This window comes from Geotrypetes seraphini, chromosome 14 (genome assembly GCF_902459505.1).
Source record: "Geotrypetes seraphini chromosome 14, aGeoSer1.1, whole genome shotgun sequence".
Taxonomy (NCBI): Eukaryota; Metazoa; Chordata; class Amphibia; order Gymnophiona; family Dermophiidae; genus Geotrypetes; species Geotrypetes seraphini.
The window spans coordinates 53,245,135-53,270,858 of NC_047097.1; positions in this window are offsets into that span (position 1 = coordinate 53,245,135).

Here is a 25,724-nt window from a genome sequence, read left to right on the forward strand (position 1 = left end):
GTTCTTATGTTCTTAAGTGTTGCCGCTGCTGTTGGGGGGGGGGGAACCCCCCCCCCCCACTTAGAGAGGAAACTGTCATTTTTCCCTGAAAAGGAGGAAAAATTTACACTTTCCTTTGTAATGGGGTTCGCCCCCCCAAACAACAGTGCAACACTTCTAAGTAAAGTGGGGGGTTTCCCCCCCAAAAAAAAACCCTCGGAGTGCTTTAAACTTAACTTTTAATCTGGCGCGCTGACACCCTGTGCGCATTTATCAGAGAGGCTTTGTCGGCGTGCAGTTGTCCCACGCGCTTTTAACTCGTCACCGTCTGTATGGCTAGTCTAGTAAGACTGCTGGTCCTTAGATGTCCCAATGGCTTGTTTTGTGCCTTTTTCCCTTGGACATTTTTTGTTTGAAAACGAACCTTAAAGATAGACACATTGAGCACATAAACATCTAAAATAGGATGATTTTCAGACTAAGAAGATGCTTTTCTGGTTCGAAAATGACCATGTTTGGGACTGAAGTTTTGGATCTGGTTTTTTGTTTTGCAAAACATCCAGAATCGAATTTGGACGTCATATCGAAAATGCCCCTCCATACACCTTAGCTGGACAGAATTTAGTCAGATCATTCAATTGCTCAGTGCTGCCTAAAAACAGAATTTATGAGAGGGCAGCTGGCAACGTTTCACCTCCCACACACTCTAAACCAGGGGTCTCAAAGTCCCTCCTTGAGGGCCGCAATCCAGTCGGGTTTTCGGGATTTCCACAATGAATATGCATGAGATCTATGTGCATGCACTGCTTTCAATGCATATTCATTGAGGAAATCCTGAAAACCCGACTGGATTGCGGCCCTCAAGGAGGAACTTTGAGATCCCTGCTCTAAACCTATGTCTCTACACATGACTGCTTTGAATGATATGAAGGTCCCATGGAGCCCCATTAATACATATTACCAGTTTGCTTAGTGATAAACTGCAATTTATTTTGGTAATGAGGAAATAATTATAGACTGACCCCGCCCCCTCTGATGTAAATATCCTGTTCCAAGGCAGGGTACTACAGAGCCAACGGCCACATACATTCAGACCACAGCCTCACAGCTGCTCTACACACCTTCACATACACTGCCTGGAGGAGAGGGTGATCTGGTCAGAGGAGGGGGTTCTCCTCCCCGGGTGGCCACCATGTTAGGCATGCCACTGCCTAATGGACAACCTATTTACAAGGGAGACAAATGGAAGAGAGTGGGTAAGCATTATACATGAGGTATGAACAGTGTGACCATATGGCTCCAGAAAAAAGGGGGCGGATTGAGACATCCGGATTTTACTTCCATTGAAAGCAACCAAGATGTCTCAATCTGTTCTCCTTACTTCCATTGCTTTCAATGGAAGTAAAACCCGGATGTCTCAATCCGTCCTCTTTTTTCTGGAGCCATATGGTCACACTAGGTATGAAACGTGCAGACTTTAGCCAAAAGAACTGTACCCAGTGGAAGCCAGAGAAAATACACAAGCCAAATGTATTTTGAAGCAGAAAGCCTATTAGAAATTTTTATCTGTCAGAGAGAGAAGTTAGACAGACAGATAGTATGTCCAGCTGATAGGCAGATACTTTGCTTGGGGAATAAAAAAGAACAGTTAAAGATATGAGACTGTGTAAAGTTTCAGACTAGTGGATTACAACAGAACCCATGAGAGCTTAAAGCAAAAAAAGTACAGCAGGCCAGGGGTTATTTCTAGTAGCTCTCAAGGGGAAAAAAAGCAATCAGCTTGGTTGAAATTACAGAGCGAAGAGAAGGTTCCAGAGAGATTCGGTATTCTTTGAAGGAAGGTTTCAGCTAGATAGCTGGCAAGAGAGAACCTGTATTTTACTCTTAGTGCTTTTATTCGAAACGTGCTCCCAAATAGTGCTCCAGATGCAAGGATAGTCTGAATTTGTTTTCTGAAACATTAGTTAAAACTGTCACATTTGTTTTGGACAAATGGCAAAATGCAAAACAATCAAGGGCCTTTTCAGTTTGCCTGTCTTTAAATGAACCAGATGGGCATGGGTCCTGAACAACCTGAAAATGGATTTGTTTTTAGCACTATGGGTTTGGCTTGGCAGAACACTAGAAAAGAGAAACAGAAAGATATTTCCTCATGTACAGAATACAGAAATCCACATTTTCAAAGTTGACATCTCTTTAAATATTTAAAATCAAATTTTTTGTACCTTTTTTTGTGTGACCATTTTGTTTTTCCATTTGTGCTGGTACTGGGTTCTGTTTACTAGTTCCTCTTGCTGGTTTTCACCTAAGTCCTTTTCCATTTGTCCAATTTCCATTTTCAGTTTCTTCACTGACCATTTTCTTCACTTCCTCCCTTATATCTAAGTCATTAAACAGGAAGTACTTCTCTGACTTGAAAGGGCATGGGGTGTCAGACCTGACTGAGAATAAGCAAAGCGGCACTCCCATTGCTCTGCAAATGATTTTAAAGTACAGAACAGGTGCGAAAACGGGCAGCTGTGGAAGAAAATGTTGGATGGGCCAGGACCCTGGTAGCCCCTCTATTCCGATGCCTGTGGGAAGATTATGTGCCTATTTTGTTAATCTAGGAGATAGAAACAAAAGTCATGAACCACATGTACCTTCACCCATGGGGTGTGTGTAGAGAGCCTCATTTGCATTTTTCTGTTCCGCCTCCCTTCTCCTTGGTTTTCATGAGAAAACCTGATGCATGTCAGAAAATTCTTTGACAGAAAACAATTCCAACTCTTGGTGCAATCCCTAATCCTAGATCTCATAGACTACTGCAATATACTATATCTCCCCTGCACAGCAACCATGAAAAAACAACTACAAACAATACAAAACACAGCCCTAAGACTGGTCAACTCACTGAAGAAATTTGACCACATCACAGAGGCATGCCACGACTCACATTGGCTCCCAATACAAGCGAGAGTACACTTCAATTTTACTGCCTACTATTTAAAGCAATAAATGGAAACAGTCCAGCTTATTGGAACAATTAACTAATTCAATCCACCTCAACCAGACTTAGGAGAATCCATGTACTATTCACACACCCTCCATCCAAAAATGTCAAAAGAAAAAAACTGTACGACAATCTCCTAGCCACTCGAGCTGCAACACTCGACCTCCAACTCTACAACCTATTGACCTCTACCACAGACTACAAAACCTTCAAAAAAGAAATAAAAACCTTTCTATTCAAAAAAAACACATAAAACTGAACTAACTCAATCAGAAATGTCCCAAGCATCACCTGCAACTACTCCATATGTACTTCTAATACCATAACAATTCAAATGTAATCCTTAGCAACTCACAGAAATGTACAAACTACTCCCTAAATACTTCTAATGTTCTGACAATTCATTTGTAATTCGCCTTGAACTGCAAGGTAATGGCGGAATAGAAATCCCTAATGTAATGTAATGTCCTGTACTCATCAGTTCATATCAAAGCAGGTGGTCAGCCCTGGAGAATAAAGGAAAGGGGATGGAACTTGTGTACGGTCTTTTTGTGGTTACACATTCAAAATGGTTTACACATATATAGAAAAAAGGGAAAGGTACAGGGACTCTCCCTGAGTAACAGATCTGTTCTGATCATAACACAACAAAGAACAATAACATTAACAATGATGAACACTTTATAACCCATAACAAAGTGGATATAGTTCACCTACTTGAGTGTAGCCTGCACTAATAGTTACGGGGTTCTTGCTACATATTTTATATGGAAACCATAAGAACATAAGAATAGCCTTACTGGGTCAGACCAATAGTCCATCAAGCCCAGTAGCCCATTCTCAAGGTGGCCAATTCAGGTAACTAGTACCTGGCTAAAACCCAAGAAGTATCACTATTCCATGCTACCAATCCAGGGCAAGCAGCAGCTTCCCCCATGTCTGTCTCAATAACAGACTATGGACTTTTCTTCCAAGAACTTGTCCAAACCTTTCTTAAAACCAGCTCCGCTATCCGCTCCTACCACAACCTCTGGCAACGCGTTCCAGAGCTTAACTATTCTCTGAGTGAAAAAAAAAAAATTTCCTCCTATTGGTTTTAAAAGTATTTCCCTGTAACTTCATTGAGTGTCCCCTAGTCTTTGTCTTTTTTGACGGAGTGAAAAATCGATCCACATGTTCTACTCCACTCAGGATTTTTGTCCTACCTAGACACCAGGCCTGCCCTCATTTACAACACCACACAAGCATTGTTTATACAATAAACAGTGTAAATTAAGGAACCAAAATGTAGAAAGCAGAATCTCTTGTTGATATCCATTTTACTGTAGATGGTATCTTGGAGAAGTTCAGGGTGGTATACAATTTTATTTTTATCAGGTATTCTAGGTATTTTTCCTATCTCTCCTAATGGTCTAACTATGGTACTTGGGGCAATGAAGGGTTGGCTTGCCCGGGGGTCACAAGGAGGAGCAGCGCTGGAATTGAACCCACAACCTCAGGGAGGTGTTTCTCTCAGTGTCTAGTTCTTCCATTTCTCTGTTCTTCACCTTAATGTTTATCTCATACTACTTATATCTTGCCATCTCCATTTATCTCTTGCTTTCTCTCTCTTTATATCTCTCATATACCCTCTCCCTTCCTGTATCTTGTATGTTATGCTATGCCACATTTATTCTCCTGGTCCATCTTTCCTCCCCTTCTCCCATCTATGCAATCACATTTAATTTGGAAGTAAAACTCAGAAAAGAAATTCATGGCAGATTTTTGAAATGTCAAGAGTAGAATGAAATCTTATCAGGCTTTATTAAACTATGCAAATTATTAGTGTGTATGTATTTGCTATTTTTTTAATCCACTCTGCTGAGATTCTAGGAGACGGAGTTTATAACTGGGTTTGTCTCTAGAGAAGACAGATTTGCATTTTCTCTCTCACCTGCATCTATAGAAATCTTTTTATGAGCAGTTTCAGAAACATAGTACTGTATATACTTGAGAATAAACCTAGATTTTTAGGCCCAAAAATGGGGGGGGTCTCAATCTTTATTTGAGTCTTACTACTATTATTTATTGTTTCTATAACACTGCTAGCTAGCCCTGTGCATTAAACATGACAATCCCTGCTCAACAGAGCTTACAATCTAAAACAAACAGGACAAAGAAGAGTTAGGTAATTTCTCCAAGAGGGAGTGACAAAACAAACAGACCCATTGCAGGCCTCTCCCCAGGCCTACCTTAAACCCTGCTGGTCCAGTGGTGAGCCCCGTGTAGTCTCACTACTCAAAATGGCTGACGCAACTTCCCACAGTAACCTCACAAGACTGTTGCCAGTTCGGTTTATATACAAGTCAACATTTTTTTCACCCCTTTTTGGGGAGAAAAAGGTTTCCTGCATTTATATTTGGGTGGGTTTATATTAGAGTATATAAGGTAATTACAATAGTAGCCCACCTGCAACTTCAAACGTCATTTCTTTTATGGACCTCTGTTGGCAAAGGCTAGCAGTGAGCCCCTCCTCACTTGGCCTTGCTCTGGAATGCTCTTCAGTGACTCTTGCCAGAAGGGTCTGGGGCAAAGATTCCCAAATTGTCCTAGGGACTCCACAGGCAGTAAGGATGTCAAGATATCCACAATGAATATATGTGATGCCAGTGTTGCAGCTCCAAGAGTCACTGACCCATGGCTGCCTTGACGCTAGTTCCTGCAGCCTTTCTCCTCTCCCCCCCCACCCCACCCCCTAGGGTCACCCAGCACAGAGATCTCGCCTCAGGGAAGCCCCAGATTACTGCAGCTGCTTCACTCCTGCCAACAAGTAAGTCCACCTTTGGTTTTTCTTTCTTTCTTTTTTTTTACTACAGGGGAAGAGAGAGCAGACATTGGATGGAACTGGAAGGGTGAGCATCCAAAAAAGGAGAAGGCAAATGATGGGTGGGAGGTGGAGAAAGGGCAGGGAAAGAGATGTTACTTATTGTATATAGAGATGACTTTTTTTTTTTAATAGGGAATGGAACAAAGAAGAGAAATGTGTGTGTGGGGGGGGAGAGGGGGAGGGAGAGAGGGAGAGATGTTGGACCAGGGAGGCAGAAATAAGATGCTGACAGATATTTTAAATGGAAAATGAATCATGATTTAAAATATTATTCATACAATTAATTACGATTAAAATTTATATTCTTCCTGCAGTCCTAATAAAAATAAAATATAACTCCACTCCTCTCCAGCAAAACTAGAAATAACAAAATTAAAAATATAATTAAAAGCTACCAGCCATCCTTCTCAGCATCTAACCAAAAACCAGAATACAGTAGACTGTGTTAACCGGAACTCAATTAACCAGAACTCTCAAGCAACCAGAAAAAAAAATCTAAGAAATACTGTAATACTTTAAATAAAAATGAAAAGAAAATCAGTTTCCGGTGGAAATTTAAGTGTAAACTTGGCACGCCACACCTAAGTATACTCACGCTTTGCCTACCACATGTCCAGTAGTTTGTCTGGGATATGGTATTAATTAGGCCTATTTTTAATAGTAACTCTCAAGCAACCAGAAACTACATTTATCCTCATGGGTGCCGGTTAACTACTGTATATTCAAATGTTGCATTTTTTCTCAGAAAATTAAGAGGCTCGCTTATTAAAGCTTAGTGCGTGCTAATTGGATTAGAGCATGCTAAATGCTTCTTAGCACATAGCGCATACTAAGGGCTCCTTTTACGAAGCCGCGGTAGCAGCTTCAGCTCGTGCGACTTTTCATCACGCGCTAACCCCCGCGCTAGCCTAAAAACTACCGCCTGCTCAAGATGAGGCGGTAGCGGCTAGCGTGGCCGGTGGTTTAGCGCGCGGTATTACGCGCGTTAAACCGCTAGCCGCGCTCCTTCATATAAGGAGCCCTGAAGCTGCTGGAGTCATTCATTTCACCCAAGCTTTCATCCTATCTTGAAAGATTCTCCATTCTCCTACCCTACCAACATGGCTTCAGACCCAACTTCAGCACCGAATCCCTATTGGCCTCATTAATCTCAAAGGTCCAACATCTTCACTCTTGCAATAAGTTTGCTGTTCTTCTTCAATTCGACCTTTCTGCAGCATTTGACATGGTCCATCACGATATACTAATTCTCCAACTTTCTGAAATTGGCTTAAACTTAACAGTCTTAGATTGGTTCTCAAAATTCTTACGTTTCCCGCTCCTACTCTACGCTTAACATGAATGGCTCCTCATCCCTCCCGTGGAAACCGATCTGTGGAGTTCCTCAGGGGTCACCTCTATCCCCGATTCTCTTCAATGTTTATATGTCCTCCTGAAAACTCCTCCAATTGTCCCCCTTGGAAACGCTTTACACTTATGCCGATGACATCCTTGTCCTCCTCGAGAGCCGACTCTAACCTCACCAATCTCTCTGAGAACATCTCCTCATGTATATCGAACCTCCATTCCTGAGCCTCACGTACAAATGAAATTAAACGAGACCAAAACAAAACTACTTTGGCTCGGCCCAATATTAGATAAGCTACCCACCCTCATCCCTCTGTCCTCTGGCACCCATTGCATCTTGAACACTCATGCAAAGTACTAGGCATCATCATCGATTCCACACTGTCTTTCAATGACCACCTTAATTCCTTAGTAAAAAAATGCTTTTTCAATCTTTACTTGTTAAGGAAAGTGAGATCCTGCTTCCATCATCATCACTTTGCTGTCCTCGTACAATCCATCATTCTTTCCAGGCTGGATTACTGTAACTCTATCTACTTAAGCCTGACAAAGAAAAGCCTTCACAGACTCCAGCGGATCCAGAACACTGCGGCTAAACTAATCTTCGCAAAAAGCAAATTTGACCACATCTCCCCACTTCTGTCTAAGCTTCACTGGCTCCCAGTAATCCTTAGGGTTCACTACAAATGCGCCTGCCTAACCTTCAAGTCTCTACACGATATCCTGCCTCCCCTTTTTCCACTATCTTGGACCTCTCTAATCCCAACACCACCAGATCCACTCAAAAATTGAAACTATTCTTCCCCTCTTTAAAAGGCATATCCCATGCAGGAAAACTAGGGACTTCCCTCTCCTTCAGGATCACCGAACTCTGGAACAGTTTTACCACCCCGCTTCGGTGCCTGTCCTCCCTCCAACTCTTCCGAAAACATCTGAAAACTTGGCTCTTCTCCAAAATGCAATGACCTCTCCCTCATCGATTTACTAATTCCCTCTATGCCTCTCTTTCTAAGCCCTTCTACTTTTCATTGTAGTTTCTTTCTATATCAATTACTGTAAACCGTGTCGAGCTCTACTTCTGTGGAGATGATGCGGTATACAAACTTAAGGTTTAGTTTAGTTTAGTTTAGTTTAGTAGTGAAAGGGCCCCTAAATAATCAATAAACCAGAACTCTTTCAGAAGTGAGCTCCAAAGTCAAGTCCACACTACTAAAAACTCTTTTCCAAGTTTCCCCCTATGGAACCTGTATCATGAAGCCATTTCCTACAGCAGCTGCTGATACAGTGAACTGGTACTGAACTGAGACTCGGGGCTACAATTGCAATGTTATAGTCAGTTGTGTGGATGGGATGAGCATTGAAGAATTCCATTTTTATCTAAATATCACTGATCCCTGCGTAACAGATACCTTCCGGCTGTTCCACATTCAGATATCCAGGCAGATTTTACGCTGTACAGTTTCAGCATAGATCATCAGCTTCAATAACCTCAAGCGGGACTGGAGTCGAAAATCTATCACTAGATGAAATGCACCCTCTGGAAAGAGGACTTAGTGAACTTGAACAATTCTGGCATTGTGTCTGAAATTGCAATATCGTTGCATTATACTAACAGGAAAGAAATGCTTCCCCTTGCTCCATCGTCGTATAGGTTTTGGCTTACACTAATTAATGGTTCTCCTGGAATGCTTGAAGTGTTCCACCTACTAAGATAATCTTTGTGGTTAGAGCACAGAGCTGTTAGCTTGCATACCTGCCATTTGATTCCCTTCACAACAAAGGTAAATTTATAACAACATATCCTGAGTGTAAAACAACTTGAACATGTGGGAAAATTGATCTTATACAATTGTGTGGGCATGTAAAAAAGCAGGACATAGAAAGATGACACCTGCTTATGTCGATATATGATACACATACCACCCGATATTCAGCAATATTTAGCCAGCTGTGATTAATTGTCGATATGCAGCGTGAGATATGTTTGCATGAAGTGGAGGCATTGCATGCAAATCTCTCTCATGAATATTCATTGTGATATCCTCAAGACCTGGCTGGCCGGGGTGCCTTCAGGACCTGGTGGAGAACCCCTGGCCTAATCTATAACAGCATCTGGGCACCCAGACCCATTATTAAGAATACTAGTAATAACCCAGTTTCAGCATGCCATAGATCTGGGGCAACTACTGGTGCATGCCTAAATACAGCAAAGATACGTCTAAATCAGGGGTAGGGAACTCCGGTCCTCGAGAGCCGTAGTCCAGTCTGGTTTTCAGGATTCCCCCAATGAATATGCATTGAAAGCAGTGCATGCAAATAGATCTCATGCATGTTCATTGGGAGAAAACCCGACTGGACGACAGGCTCTCGAGGACCGGAGTTCCCTACCCCTGGTCTAAATTATAGTATTCTGTAAATTATACATGTAGGTGGAAGCCCCACCCAGGCCTGTCTCCCTTGCAGTTATACTATGTCAGATATGGGCGACTTCGGTCCTCGAGGGCCGGAATCCAATTGGGGTTTTCAGGATTTCCCCAATGAATATGCATCACGTGCACATGCGCAACGTCCTCACGGAGCACCCACGCATGCGTGGATGCCGTCCTGACTCACGAACAGGTTGAGAAGGGTGGGGCTGGGGGCAGGGTGGAATGCAGAAAAAACTGGGTGGGCCTGGGGGCCTGGCTATGGGTCCAAGTTTCAAGTTTATTTTTAACTTATTGAATCGCTTATTTAATTTACTAAGCGATTTACATAATAAAATAAAAAAGGTATACACATACTAATTTTTACAATAAACTAATTTTTACAATAAATTGAATAAATTTGACAGACTGACATACAATATCAGATACATAAGGAAAAGAGGGCAGAACTACAATAGTATTTATTAGAAAAGAAGGCATGAATGGTAAGAACAATGGGAAGGGGGAATAAAATATAAAAAAAAGACGATAATCATTAGATGTGATTATAAATTAAAAGCGTCTTTAAAAAGGAAGCTCTTCAGAAAGCGTTTAAAATGATTCAAGTCATTTTCTTCTCTTAAATGCTGAGGTAAGGTGTTCCATAATTGTGGGGCTATCACAGAGAAAATATCATGATGGCGGGTTTTGATAATTTTGAGCGCTGGAACTGCTAAAAGTTTTTGATTAACGGACCTTAAGGAGCGTGATGAGCTATGGGGGAATAAGTAATTTATTAATAAATTGGGGTTCGTTCGAAGATAGGGTTTTGAAGACTAAAAGTAAGATTTTAAAGGTGATACGGTGAGTGACAGGTAGCCAATGTGATTCGATCAGGAGTGGAGTAACATGATCAAATTTTTTGCGATTATGTATCAGTTTGATGGCAGTATTTTGAACAATCTGAAGGCGTCTCTTTTCTTTTTGGGTAACATTTATTAATAGAGAATTACAGTAGTCAAGTTTCAAAATAACTAATGAATGAATCAATATGTTAAGTGATTTTGGCCTCTAAAAACTTAGCAATTGTCGAATTATAGCAGTCTATAAAAAGAGGATCTGACAGTGCTTACTTATATGTTCATTGGTAGGAGAGCCTATCATCAATAGTGATGCCTTTGGAAAAACCTGGTAACTCTATATAGGGGGATATTAAAAACTGGAATGTAGGGGAGGGAGGGGGAGCCAGCTTGAAGAGAAATAGGGTGGAGACAGGTTAGTTGACAGGGTGGTCTGCCATTTTTGTTTGATACTGGTCTTGGCTCTCACAATTAAATTTTTTCTTGGGGGGAGGGGTATAGGCAACTGTTCCCTTTTGGTTTTTATAAGATATTGAGGATCTCATGATATATACGAAGGGCATTCCATATCTACCTCACCATACAACTGCAGTCATGCATCATGGATCTCCTTTGGCCTTTTCCCCTCCTTTTGGGAGAAATTTTATCACTGAATGGCTAGTGCTCAAATGTAGCCAGTTCTGATTTGATTCGCACCAGGACTCTCCTGACATCCTGTCTCTTGGAATGTTAGATTCTCACTGAGCATGAGTAAACCTTGAGATATGTCACAACATGCACAGACTTGCTACTTTTCTTTCGTACTCAGGTAGATAAATTATTGAACGCCCCTCATAGCACATCAACTGACAGATGCAACTACTAGCTCCAGTTTCCAACCTCACACATAAAAAAATCCATTATATAAAGCCAAGATACAAGATATCACTGTATTTGATGTTACCCATAAGACAGTTTAACACAATCCTTTAAGCAACAGAGCAATCTCCCAGAAAAGTGATCTTCTCTCAAAACACTTACGGAAAACCTACTACAAATACATAGGAAAAAGACGCTTATGAAAGATGTAACAGCTATGTAGTAATATATAATCCAGAATAGAAAAATTATAAATTTTCAATACCTGTTTCTGGAGAATGAGGTATGAAAAATATATATATTTCCTGAAACCTAGTCCCCCCCCCCCCCCCCCATCCGTCTAAGTCTATCCTTCCTCCAGATCAGAATTTATAAGAAGTAAACTCCAAAACAAAATTTCTAAATGGCATAAAAACCTGCAAGACACCACAATGGTGAGGGGGGAGGTCCCTGTTTTAACAACTAAGTGGATTTTTTTCATCAAAGTATACATGACGTTAGCATGATATTAACAACAAGAACAAACCAGTTATTTTGGAAATTTGAAATAGTTTGAATTTTTTTAGCCGTTTCCAAGTCGTGATCAAAAAAGATTTTTTATAGAATAACAATGACTGGAAGGTTAAACTCTTTACCCATGGGAGGTTTGTGGCCTTCCTTTCAGAGTTTCACATCTCTGAGTAATTTTATACAATATTTCTTGATCACCCTTCAAAGGCTTGTCTTATTTACATGGTCAGTTATATGTCTTTTGGATTTTGACTCTTTCTGACCTAGTGTTTGTCAAATAATATCCCTGAACGTAATTCAGTAATTTAAAGATGGATGCAAGGCAGAAAGTGAAGACGGAGAGAAAAACAGTCAAAGGACAAGAAGGCCCTAGAAACATAGTTGAAAGCACAGAAAAATAAAGTCACCAGACAACAAAGGTAGGGAAAATGATTTTATTTTCAATATAGTGATTGAAATGTGCCAGTTTTGAGAAAGAAAAGATATTAAACTTTAAATGTGAGGGCTGCAGAAAAAATAGAGTACTTGGAGGGCCGCAGAAAAAAATAGTTAATGTCTTATTAAAGAAATGTAGTTGCATATTACCTTATGAAGACACTGAACAACAATATCTGCGGGGTTTTTTTACAGTTTCAAACAAACCCTCCTTAGTAGTTTGGCCACTGTGCTCCAAAAGACACGTCGTCTCCCTTCCTTCAAGAAGTGGCTGCCAATGGACTTAGACGATTTTGGAAATAAGCCTTTCAAATGCACATGAAAACACAAATAGAATGCAGAAAGAGCCAACTCTGTCATCATAACACCATGTTCTGCCAGGTTGTACTTTTGAGTGTTATGAGGGGGTTATGAGGGGGTGTCTAACTTACATGTCATCAAGCCTATATGCAGTGGCTTTCCCATTTCTTTACACAGGCAATACCGACTCACACACAAGTGCGTACAGGCTGGCAAAGAATAATGCCATTTACCATTTTAACACCTTTTGTTTTCTAGCTGTTGTGGCTCATTTTTCTCTTTGCTAGAAACAAAATATAATAAGCTTTTTTTTTTTTCCATTGTGCTTCTCCCCCTTCACTAAATTTCAAATCAACCCAAGTAATTTCATCTAACTTCAGCTTGCTGGAAGCTTTCCTACTTGCCCAATGACAAATCCGAGATCTTGTTTCTTTTCAAGCTATCAATTTTTTTCCTTTACATGCACCCCCCCCAAAAAAAAAAAACCCACCCACTGATACATGTCAGTATTGAGGAAGGGGAATGCTTGGGGCAAAAGGGCAGAAGCGAGCATTGTTTCAGAATGTCTGTTTCCCTCGGCGTAGGGAAAAGACTGATGTTCTAAACAAAGCTGCTTGATTTCACCATTCTTGAGCTGATTACAATTTTTATTGGATTTCACAAAATAATGTCACACATCAAATTTCCTCTGGAGTCTCCAAGGAGGAAGAGAGAAAGAGAAGGTGGAGGAAAGTACAAGAGAGAGTGTAAGAAGACCAAGATTCATACTAAAGAGGTTCTATAATCCAACAAAGAATCCATAGGAAACCAGAATATAATATGTAAACTGCATGCATTATAGGGAAAGGCACAGCACACGCATGAACTGGAGATCGGTCACACACAGGCACAACACACTAAGGCAGGCTTTTCCAACCTTTTTCTATCAGAGGACACATTTTATATTTTTGCAACATTTGGAGGGCCAAAATATATACCATTGTAATTGCTTCATCAAAATAGTGGCAAAAATACATAGTGTGTTAAGAACATAAGAATTACCGCTGCTGGGTCAGACCAGTGGTCCATCATGCCCAGCAGTCCGCTCACACGGCGGCCCTCTGGTCAAAGACCAGCGCCCTGAGACTAAGCCCTACCTTCGTACGTTCCTGTTCAGCAGGAACTTGTCTAACTTTGTCTTGAATCCCTGGAGGGGTGTTTTCCCCTATGACAGACTCCGGAAGAGCGTTCCAGTTTTCTACCACTCTCTGAGTGAAGACAGAACTTCCTTACGTTCGTACGGAATCTATCCCCTTTCAATTTAGGAGAGTGCCCTCTCGTTCTACCCTACCATTGGAGAGGGTGAACAACCTGTCCTATCTACTAAATCTATTCCTTTCAGTACCTTGAATGTTTCGTATCATGTCCCCTCTCAATCTCCTCTGCTCGAGGGAGAAGAGGCCCAGTTTCTCTAATCTTTTGTTGTATGGAAACTCCTCCAGTCCCTTAACCATCTTAGTCGCTCTTCTCCGGACTTTTTCGGTAAGTACCATGTCCATCTTTATGTACAGCGACCAGTGCTAGATGCAGTACTCTAGGTGAGGGCGCACCATGGCCTGGTACAGTGGCATGATAACCTTCTCCGATCTGTTCGTGATCCCCTCCATGTCAGTATCTCTCTTCCTCTGTCTCATGTGCTTGCAGCCTTCAGCAAGTCTACTTGCTCTCTCTCATGTACCCCTCTCCCAGGCTTTACCCAGTCTCTTTCCTCTCAACTGGCTTCAGTTGCAAAACAATGGGGTTCCTTCTTCACCTGTGTGACTCAGCTCTCTGCAAGTCTGAGCTACATGGTGTCAGAAGTTGATGGTTTCATGGTTTCAATTCTCATGAGCCTTGAAAGCACAAGACCAATCCAAACTTATGGTACTGCTCAGCTCAGACTTACAGAGAACTAAATCATGGCAGGGAAGCAGGAATCTTGCCATAGGCACCTGCTCTGTGGGTGCTAGAGCACCTCCAATATTCTTTCAAGCACCGCCCAGACATCAGAGCTGTAATCTTCCTAATGTAAAACTGAGGAAAAAGTAGGAAGAAAGGCAATTTCTATGTAGCCCAAGCCCTCTTGCCCCGTTGACTCCCTGACAGCATCGGGACAAGAGGGAGCCCAAGCCCTCTTGCCCTGCGATCCCCAACACTCCCCTCCCACCCACCCACCCCCCCGCCGAGTCCGATGGGGCCAGAAGGGAGCCCAAGCCCTCCTGGCCCGGTGATCTCCAACCCCCCTCCCCCCACGATCCAGCCAGGAAGGAGCCCAAGACCTCCTGGCCCGGCGAACTCCAACCCCCTCCCCCCCCACACGATCTGGCCAGGAGGGAGCCCAAGGCCAGGAGGGCCCGGCAATCTCCAACCCCACTCCCCCCACACGATCCAGCCAGGAGGGAGGCCAAGCCCTCCTGGCACGGCTATCTCCAACCCACTCCCCCCCACGATCTGGCCAGGAGGGAGCCCATGCCCTCCTGGCCCGGTGATCTCCAACCCCCCCTCCTCCCCACGATACCTGCTAGGAAGGAGCCCAAGACCCTCCTGGCACGGTTGATCTCCAACCCCCCCACCCCCCCACGATCTGCCAGGAGGGAGCCCAAGCCCTCCTGGCCCAGCGATCTCCAATCCCCCTCCCCCCCCACAATCCAGCAGGAGGGAGCCCAAGCTTTCCTGACCCAGCGATCTCCAACCCCCTCCCCCCCATGATCTGGCCAGGAGGGAGCCGAAGCCCTCCTGGCCTGGCGACACCACCTAATCCCCACTAAAATACAGGCAGGAAGGATCCCAGGCCCTCCTGCCCTCGATGCAACCCCCCCATTGACCGCCCCCCAAACCCCTGAATCACCCACGCTGACCCCATGACTCCCCACCCCCCCCCTCCCTGTGCCAAGCCCGTCCTTCTGACAGGCCAGCCATCTCCAGAATGGCTGGCTTTAGGGCCTGATTGGCCTAGGCAGCTCAAACCCCGCCCATAGGTGGGGCTTGAGGCGCCTGGGCCAACCGTAATCGGCCCAGTTGTCTTAGGCCCCTCCTGTGGGCGGGGGGGGGGCAATCAGGAGTTCGGTGGGGCGGTCGTGGGGGGGTTGCATTGAGGGAAGGAGGGTCTGGGATCCCTCCTGCCTGTATTTTAGTGGGGGATGGGGGTTAGGGGATGTCGCTGGGCCAGGAGGGATTGGGCTCCTTCCTGGCTGGATTGTGGGGGGGAGGGGGTTTGGGGATCTTAGGGCAAGAGGGCTTGGGCTCCCTCTTGCCCCGATACTGTCGGAGTTTCGGGGTATTGCCAGGCAGGAGGGCTTGGGTCCCCTCTTGCTCGATCGTAATAGCCGGGGAGGGCTGATCGCTGCAGGAGAGATGGTTAATCTCTCCTACCAGTGATCGTGATCGCCCACCTCCCTCCAAACCGCGGCACTTCGGGGTGAGGATCGCCGGCAGGGGAGATGCCCTGCCGCGATGCTCACCCCGAAGTGCCGCGGTTCGGAGGGAGGTGGGTGATCACCATCGCGGCATGAGAGATGAGCCATCTCTCCTGCAGCGAACATTGCAGTAGGGGGTAGGCAGGTTGCTGGGGCCGCTGAGCTGCAACAATCAGCCCAGCGGCCCATTTTCGGCACTTATACCTGTTTTGACTTGGTCTAAGTCAAACCGTATAAGTGCCGACTAGGCAACCTGCTTGAAGTTTTGGGTATACCTGCTGTATGCCTAGGTGTAGGTCGGCCCACCCACCGCCCGCCCTTTCCCCTCCTCTAAAAACGCCTCTTTTTGCTCTATGCGTTTAGAGGCAGGGGAAAGGCCTATGCTAATTTTAGATACGTCTAAACCAGCTTTGATTATGGGTACTTGGAAGATCAGGCTTTTTGATCGTCCAAGTACCCATTTAGGCCACTTTTTAGACTTTTTTTTTTTAATTATGAGCCCCTTAGTATATAGTACCATAACTTTACCCATCCTTCTATCAATTATTAATAATACAAGACATATTTATTTATTACATTGGTATAAATAATTAATATCAATTTCTTAATTACATCTCCCTCCCCCAACTCCCCCACCTCGGATGTGTAAGGCAAAACTTAGAAGAAAAGTACATAAATCCTTAATGTGAAGCAGCAAATAAAGCCAATTGGACTCCATACTTTGTTAGATTTGAAATCGATTTTCCTGTGAAGGTGGTTTCTCCTGTTGTGTTGGCCACAGTTTATAGAACAGCCACATAAATGCTTTTGAATGTGGAAGGTTCATGTATTTCTACAGGTATCAAATAAGCAATCACTATTTGGATTTAAAGAGAGAACTACCGAACATCTCCAAAGGAAACTGAATAATTTACTAAGTGTGCATAAATGCAAAATCACACCATACATTGTTGACATCCCTTTGAAATAAAACATTATCACGGTCACTAGGGGGTAGCTCTTGTACCACCAAGCTAGATATTTGTTACAAAGAAGGCTACAGACACAACAAATGTATCTGCCGGAGTCATACATTTTAACCGCAAGGACAGAAAATACCTTGCAAGCTCAGTGTGACAGTCAATTATGGGTATTAAATATTGGCTAGTTTGTTCCAATAAATCCTACTGGGACAGAGCTGTGCAAACAATCTAGATAAAGCTTCCTGGAGACCTTATCCTGATGCGCATGTGACATTCTATAAAAATGCATGTATTCACTTCTGCACCCTTGAGCCTGCTGGTCTAGAGGCAACAATAAGTAATTCCACAAAGTCACTAAACTCCATTAAGTTTCCGTTACTTTGGCAGGAACACCCAACTGCTTTATCAAATCTTTGCTCTTCTATGGTGCATATGTTCCTGCACCAATCAACAGCTATAGAAAGCCATCGCAATTTTATGCCAGATGCAAAAGGAAGGAGCACTCAATCCACGTAACTACTCTTTTGCTATTTCATCGCAGACATGTTAGCTAAAACTTTTCGTACAATAAAGTATGAATAAAAAGTAATTTCTATTCAACATTAAAGTCCTTTAAGGAAAACAAGATTTCAAAGAAGAATTGCAAGAGTCTACAAAGAGCCATTTGAACACGGTATATAGCCAGCTCTAAAGATGACTTTGATTGAATGTTGCCTGTGAGTGTATGTTACAGAACTGCTTTGTAATGCCATATACTACTCTCATAAGAAATTCCTTTTTAATTCTAAGAACATAAGAAATGCCTTCACCGGATCAGACCGTGGTCCATCTTGTCCGGCGATCCGCGCACGCGGTGGCCCATTTAGGTGCTCCTTTTTGGAGACCCGGATTTCCCGTAGCCCTCAATATGCTTTGCAAGAAGGTGTGCATCCCACTTGCGCTTGAAACTCGGAACAGAAGTCTCCGCCCCCACCTCCTCCGGGAGAGCGTTCCAAGCGCCAACCACTCGCTGTGTGAAACAGAACTTCCTAACATTTGTCCTAAACCTGCTGCCACTCAGCTTCAGTTTCACCCCTTGTCCGTGTCACCTCCGAAAATGTTAGCAATGCTGTTTCCTGGTCTATTTTATCAAATCCTTTTAATATTTTAAAAGTCTCTATCAAATCCCCTCGCCATCTTCTCTTCTCGAGGGTGAATAGTCCCAGTTTTCTGAGGCGTTCTTTGTAGCTCAAATTTTCCATAGCTTTGACTAGTTTCGTGGCTCGCCTCTGCACCCTCTCCAGCAGAGTTATATCCTTCTTTAGGTATGGGGACCAGTGTTGGACACAGTATTCCAATTGAGGTCTAACCATTGCTCTGTAAAGTGGCATTATGACCATTGCCCTTTCTCCTCCCCCCGGAAGTGTGATTGCTCTGAAAACCGAGCTGACTCTGTTCTGACCTTCTTCAGGCCCAGTGTGGAGTCACAGTGCTCGCTAACCTGTGATTATTCCGGACAATTCTTTTCGAGACGGGCTTTGCAGAAAATGCTATGTGCCGACACCAATTTCCGTTCAGACCGTTTTTCAATTTTCATGCCAAAGTTCCATTGGCAGCAAAATTATGCATGCAAATTCATCGCTATTGGGTGGGGAAGAAAGATTTGTATGATAACTGGGTTGAACGTAGTACAAACCACACTTTTGACTCCACCTCCAACTCCTCCACTTTTCTACTGTCTGACTCCGACTCCAGTTCCAATCCTACTGATATTGCCCCCCCAAAAAACCCCATGCCACTGTTTGGAATAGAGAATGACATGGTGACAAAATTCATCACTGTTCCCGTCCCCGCGGATAACTGCGGGAAACCATCTTCATGTAATTCTTTAAGGAAAGAGGGAAGAATCAGAGTATGAATGGCCACAACCCACAAGCTTTGCTTTGAAGAATGCTGGTGTAGAAGGAATGAGGTTGAAACAGACACTACAGAATGACAGTCTCTGGTATCCAGAGCAGATATTGTGATGTCATAATGCCTCATTCCACCAGTGCCTAAGAGCCAATCACATCAGTGATGTCACAATGGCTTCATTATCCTTGGCTCACATAAGAATCAGAGTATGAATGGCCACAACCACCGACCCAAAAGCTTTGCTTTGAAGAATGCTGGTGTAGAAGGACTGAGGTTGAAACAGACACTACAGAATGACAGTCTCTGGTATCCAGAGCAGATATTGTGATGTCATAATGCCTCATTCCACCAGTGCCTAAGAGCCAATCACATCAGTGATGTCACAATGGCTTCATTATCCTTGGCTCACATAAGAATCAGAGTATGAATGGCCACAACCACTGACCCGCAAGCTTTGCTTTGAAGAATGCTGAGATTGAGCAGCAACATTCCAGACCAGATATTGTGATGTCATAATGCCTCATTCCACCAGTGCCTAAGAGCCAATCACATCAGTGATGTCACAATGGCTTCATTATCCTTGGCTCACATAAGAATCAGAGTATGAATGGCCACAACCACCGACCCAAAAGCTTTGCTTTGAAGAATGCTGGTGTAGAAGGACCGAGGTTGAAATAGACACTAGAAAATGACATGGGATTATTTCCCGTGGTTATCCACAGGGACGGGGACGGTGATGAATTTTGTCACCATGTCATTCTCTAGTTTGGAATTTTAGATATTTTTTTCCAGGCCGTAACTATTGATCAGCTCTGAATTCCATCCAGAAATGCGCAAAAAAATGCAGGTTAGATGGACACTTGTGAACAGATCCTGAAAGAGGTTGCAGTAGCCTTCGGGGACTCATTATGAAGCATCCTAGTCACGAGGACTCATTCAAAGTTGGCCATCTAGTTTGATAGACTGATTTTGTCCGAGTCATTTATGTTATACTGTACGAGAGGATGCCGAAAAGTTTTCCCAGCCCTTCCAACCAACTTCCTAAATGCTGAGCGTTATTTTGCCACTGTAACTGGACAAGAGTGTTACCTTATTTCGTTAAGTGCCAATCTACAGAAACGAATTTCAGATCAATGACTGAACCATATCCACATCATTCTCTTCTTGGTTGGGCTGAGAACTTTTCAGCACCCTCTCGTACTGAGCTTGTTCGCCGTGTGGTTATATGCATTTGCGTAGTGAGGGTAGGAGACACCACCCCCCTGTACCCTCCTCTCCACTCCTTACGCGCCCCCGCTCCTTCCCTGTCACCCCCAAGCCACACTCGCTCCCTCCCTTCCTCCTGTACCTCTTTAAATCTTCACCGGCGTGAGCTGCTTTTCCAGCCTGCTGCTTGCTCCGGTGTTGGCTTTCTCTCTGACATCACTTCCTGGTCCCGCGACCAGTTAAGCGATTTCAGAGGGGAGCCAGTCTGGCATGAGCAGCAGGCCGGAGAAGTTGCTCAAGCTGGTGATGATTTAAAGAGATACAGGGGAAAGGGAGAGTACCCCCTTCCAAGATAGCACCCGGGGTTGTCTGCCTCTATCTTACTATGCCACTCATTGAATGTAAGATATCTTTCTCTCTTTCTGATTAAAATTTGAAGTTCCTTTATTCATATATTTTATTTAACTTGTTGACTGCCTTGCTGTGTTTCTCGGGAAAAGGTGGTATATCATGCTGATAATCACAAAGTCCATAAGGAAAAAGAAGGCTGGCAAAATCGAAGGAATTCTCAACCCTCATTGCTAAGGGTCTGAGAAAAACACCTCCTTTAATATTTGAGGGGAGAAGATCTGCAGGTCCAGGGTGGATTCATACTCCCTTCTAGGCACATCGACTTCTTGCCAGCAAAATGGAGAAGAGTAAGATAAGAGGAAAGATGCGAGCCCTTTCCAAGTGCAGTGGGAGATTTCTGGACCCTCTTACAAGCTATATATATATATATTATTTTTTCTTTTTTTTTCTTTTAAGCAATGATAAAAATAAATGTTCACAAAGTTTTGGCACTTCAGAGAGAGAGAAGTAAGCAGGCACAGCTTGAGCTTGCCCAAATATTTATGGCTGTTGCTAGGTAACCTCTCCTTTCAAAATGTCATTATCGAACTTGCATCTGAAAAGATAATACGGGGCGATATGTTATATTTTCAGCTTTAGACCAAAGCAAATCAGTCAAGAAAAATGTGTGGTTGCAGAAGTTAAACATTTTGGCAAGCAGGAGAAAGAATGAGAATAAAGGTGAGTAATGGCTACTTGTCTCCTGCAGACAAGTCCAATCCCTGGAAGAACTCTGGTCAAAGAAATTCTATTTAGTGAGAGAAATGAATTCAAGCCCAGGAAGTAAGACACAGAAATAAATGGATTCTTGCTTAGTTTTCTCCTGTTCTCTTGGCTCAGGTCAATTGGGTGCCCATCCCTTTGAAATGGCCTGGTGTACCTCCTGTTTAAAATACAGACAGCTCTGATGGTTCGTCTAATTTTTGGCCTGTTATTGCCTGGGATCATGAAAGGCAATTGCCATCCTTCCCTACTGCTTTTTCCCTATGGCGTAGTAACTACAATTTCTGTGTGGTTAATGTCAGCTTAGGTCCCAAACGGGGGTATCCAAGCCTTGAATCTCTTCCATGAGCCTTCCCATGATCTGCATGTTAGAAGGAATATTTTGCATGATATGTCCATGCCACAGTATCATATAGCGTGTCTCAATGGATGAGACAGTATACAATCAAATTCTTCGAGAGTAGTTCAGCTTTGACTACCTCCTAACCCTCATCACAATGTTATCTTAAACACCCAGACCCTCAGAAATGCCACCAAGATACTCGTCTGTTTCATAGTATCTGGCTTTACGCATTCAATCCTCACGGGGTCTCTTATAAAACAATAAATACTTTATAATAAATCTCTTTTATATTAGTGATTTTAATAGTAATTAGCTTAAAGTGGTCAAATGCTGAGGGATACAAAAGCCGACATGTTTCACCACGAGGGTTTCTTCAGGGCTGCTATCCCTACAATAGAGGAAAACCTCGTGATTTAAAAACTTTGTTGCATTTATCGTTTAGCATCAACATTTTCACCATATCACTATCTTGTTAATACATATCACAAACTCTCAAATATAATCCTCACCTGTATGAAGCTACTCTTCCACGTCGTGACCACAAAGTTCCTGTTATCAAGATGGCTGCGGCGTGCACCTCCCCACTCTAAATACCTCCCGGTTAGCTGTGGGTGACGTCACAAGGACGATACCTCCAGAGTGGCTGGGGGGGAGGTATTTTTCGAAATACTCTGTTGCTAAAGCACTCCCCTCTATATCGTTCTGACTTTCTTATTCAAAGCTAACGTCTGGAGACCCTCCCAAAAGTAAGACCCCTCATATTAAAGATAGCCATTCCAAATCTAAATTAAGGCTGAAGGGGATTACTGTATTGAGGCGGTATATCCACCTCTGTTCAAGGAAGTTCAACCTTTCTTCCCTGTTTCTCACCCCCCTCTGGTCCCTCAAGCTGTCAATAATTCTCCATTTAATTTGATCTACTGAATGGTTCTTCATTCTCCAGTGTTGGACCAGAGGGGCTGAGAGAATGTCTGTGAAGATTCGAGATTTGTGTTCGTTTAGGTGTAACTGAACGGGACGTTTTGTACGTCCCACATATACTAGAGGGCAGGGACACTGTATGATATAAATGACCCACTCTGACTTGCAGTTAGTGTTCTCCCGGGCATTTATCCTTAATTTGGTCTGGGGGTCTTGCCACCAAGTGCCCTCAATGGTTTTCTCACACCATTGACAAGATAGACATTTGGTGTGGGAGCCATTTTTTTGAATAGAATCCCTACATTGTTCTAACAATTGGCCTATCATCCTTCCCTTGGTATAAGTGATCATAGGAAACTTGTCCAAGCCTCTTAGACTGCTCAATATGGGCCAATGTTGTCTTAGGACCCCATCTTGGTGGCATTTCTGAGGATCTGGGTGTTTAAGATAACATTGTGTTGATGGTTAGGAGGTGGTCAAAGCTGGACTACTCTCAAAGAATTTGACAGTATCATATAAGAGTATAATATAAAAAGGGAAAGGGTTTGTTGACTTTCTGAAACTTCATCTCGCCTGGGAGGGTGGCTGGGACCCTATGGTAATTCCTGGAGCCTACAATTAGGGAGTGTTAGTCTTCACATGGCTCGCACTGGAGGGCAGAGATCCATTACAAATTCAGCATCCAGGCAGAGCAAGTAAATCTGTTGGGAGAATGGCAGGACTCAAAAGTGCCTGGACTCTACAGTAGGAGGGTGACTAATATTAAGAACATATGAATTGCCATACTGGGACAGACCGAAGCTCTATCAAGCCCAGTATCCTGTTTCCAACAGTGGCCAACCCAGGTCACAGGTACCTGGCAAAATCCCCAAAAGTAAAACAGATTCTATACTACTTATCCTAGGAATAAGCAGTGGATTTCCCTAAGCCATCTCAATAATGGCCTATGGACTTCTCTTTTAGGGAATTATCCAAACCTTTTTAGACCCTGCAATGCTAACTGATTTCACCACATTCTCCAGCAACGAATTCCAGAGTTTAATTACATATTGTGTGATGAAATATTTTCTCCGGTCTGTTTTAATCTGCTACTCAATTGCTTCATCGTATTCCCCATAGTCCTAGAATTTTTGGAAACAGTAAACAAGTGACTCACATCTACCCCTTTCCACTCCACTCAGTGTTTTATAGATCTCTATCATATTTCCCCTAAGCCATCTCTTCTCCAAGCTGAAGAGCCCTAGCTGCTTTAGCCTATCCTCATAGGGAAGTTGTCCAATCTCTTTTATCATTTTCATCTCCCTTTTCTGTACCTTTTCTAATTCCGCTATATCTTTTTTGAGATACGGCAACCAGAATTGCCCATCACATACAGTAGTTATAGTTCAAGTTCCTCTTTCCCACATACATTATTTTGCACTTGCTCACATTAAACGTCATCTGCCATGTTGACACCCAGTCTCCCAGCCTCACAAGGTCCTTTTGCAATTTTTCACTATCCTGTTGTAACAACTTTGTGTCATCAGCAAGTTTAATTATCTCACTAGTTATTCCTATCTCTAGATTATTGATAAATACATATGTTAAAAGTCCCAGCCCAGACCCCTGGGGAATCAACATTTTGTATGCTGACCTATATTGTATGCTGACTTGTATTGTATGTTGATCTGCGTTGGTGTGTATGTTGATCTGCATTGATTTACATTATGTATGTTGCTCTGTAACCCATTCTGGGCTCTTTTGGAAGGACAAGATAAATAAATAAATAAATAACCCCACTATTTACCCTTCTTTACATCCTGCAGCTTTCCTATGACACCGACATAATCATGCCTTTCGCACGTGAACCCTCTTGGTAAGTTACCTCCCTTTGCGTCTTCTCACCTTCATGGTCTGAGACTAGCTCATAGCCTGTTTCTTCCCAATGTTCCTCTTTCCCCTTCCACCACAATGGTTTCTGCACTTTTCCTCCTCCTGATACTGACTTTCCCCAACCTCTCCCTTCACCCCAAACCACTGAACTCCTTAACACCACACCATTACCTCACCCTCCTTCTTGTCCACTGCCCTCTTCTCAGCCCTAAAACATCAACACTCTCTCCCCCTCGTTCAGCCATCCCATTCTCCCTGCAAGCATTTCACCTGCGATGCAGCAGTTCCTCCTTGTTTCCCCCTCTATCACCTGTGTCTTCCCGCTCCTTCTTTTGCTCTCTGCTGGGGATTATCAACCCCAACCCTGGTCCTCCTAGCCAACTCCCACCCTATTCAAGCGAATCTCACTGCAATGTCATCAGTTGTATCTCTGTCCCCCCCCACTTTTTCCCTCTTCCCTGCCCTTCTCATGTGCCCTGTGGAATGCCTGCTTTGTCTCCAATAAGCTTGCCTATGTCCATGACCTCTTCATCTCTTGAGCTTTCCATCTGCTCACATTGACTGAGACCTGCATCTGTCCAGATGACTCTACTTTGACTGCCGCCCTATTTCATAGAGGCTACCTGTTGTCCCATATGCCTCACCTGGTTGGTCATGGAGGTGGCATTGGGCTACTGTTCTTACCATCTTGTAGATTACAACCCCTTCTTCCATCTCTTCCTTTTAAGTCCACTCTATCCATCTTTTTTAACCTCTGCCCCTCCGTGTAGCTGTCATTTACCAACTCCCTGATAAGTCCCTTAACTGCTCTATCACAAATATTTCCTCTGGAGTCTTTCCCCTCTCTGACCATCATCTGATAATGTTCACAATCCATAACCCTCCACCCACCCAGCCCTAGCCAATCTCAACCTGTACAGTTAGGAATCTTCAGGCCATCAAACCTGACACTCTCTCAACCGCTGTTTCATCCCTCCTCTCTACCACTATGCTACACCACTCTGTTCTAATTAACCTCGCTCCCCCTACCCCAGCCCTAGCTAAACTCTAAACACCGCTAAATACACTCCTGTGACAGGTCTGCTGAATGGCTCTGATTCAAATCCCATACTCATGATTACTTCATTCATTTCAAATTCCCCTGATTTCCTTCCAACCCACTTTCTCACTTGCCAAACAAGATTACTACACCTGCCTGACTGACTCTCTTGGATCCAACCCTCACTGTCTCTTTGCAACACTGAACTCCTTACTCAAGGATCCCCACCTCATAGAAACATAGAAACATAGAAAGATGACGGCAGAAAAGGGCTATAGCCCATCAAGTCTGCCCACTCTACTGACCCACCCCACTAAGTCAGAGTGTTGCTCGACCCACGTAGAGATCCCACGTGGATGTCCCATTTATTCTTAAAGTCTAGCACACTA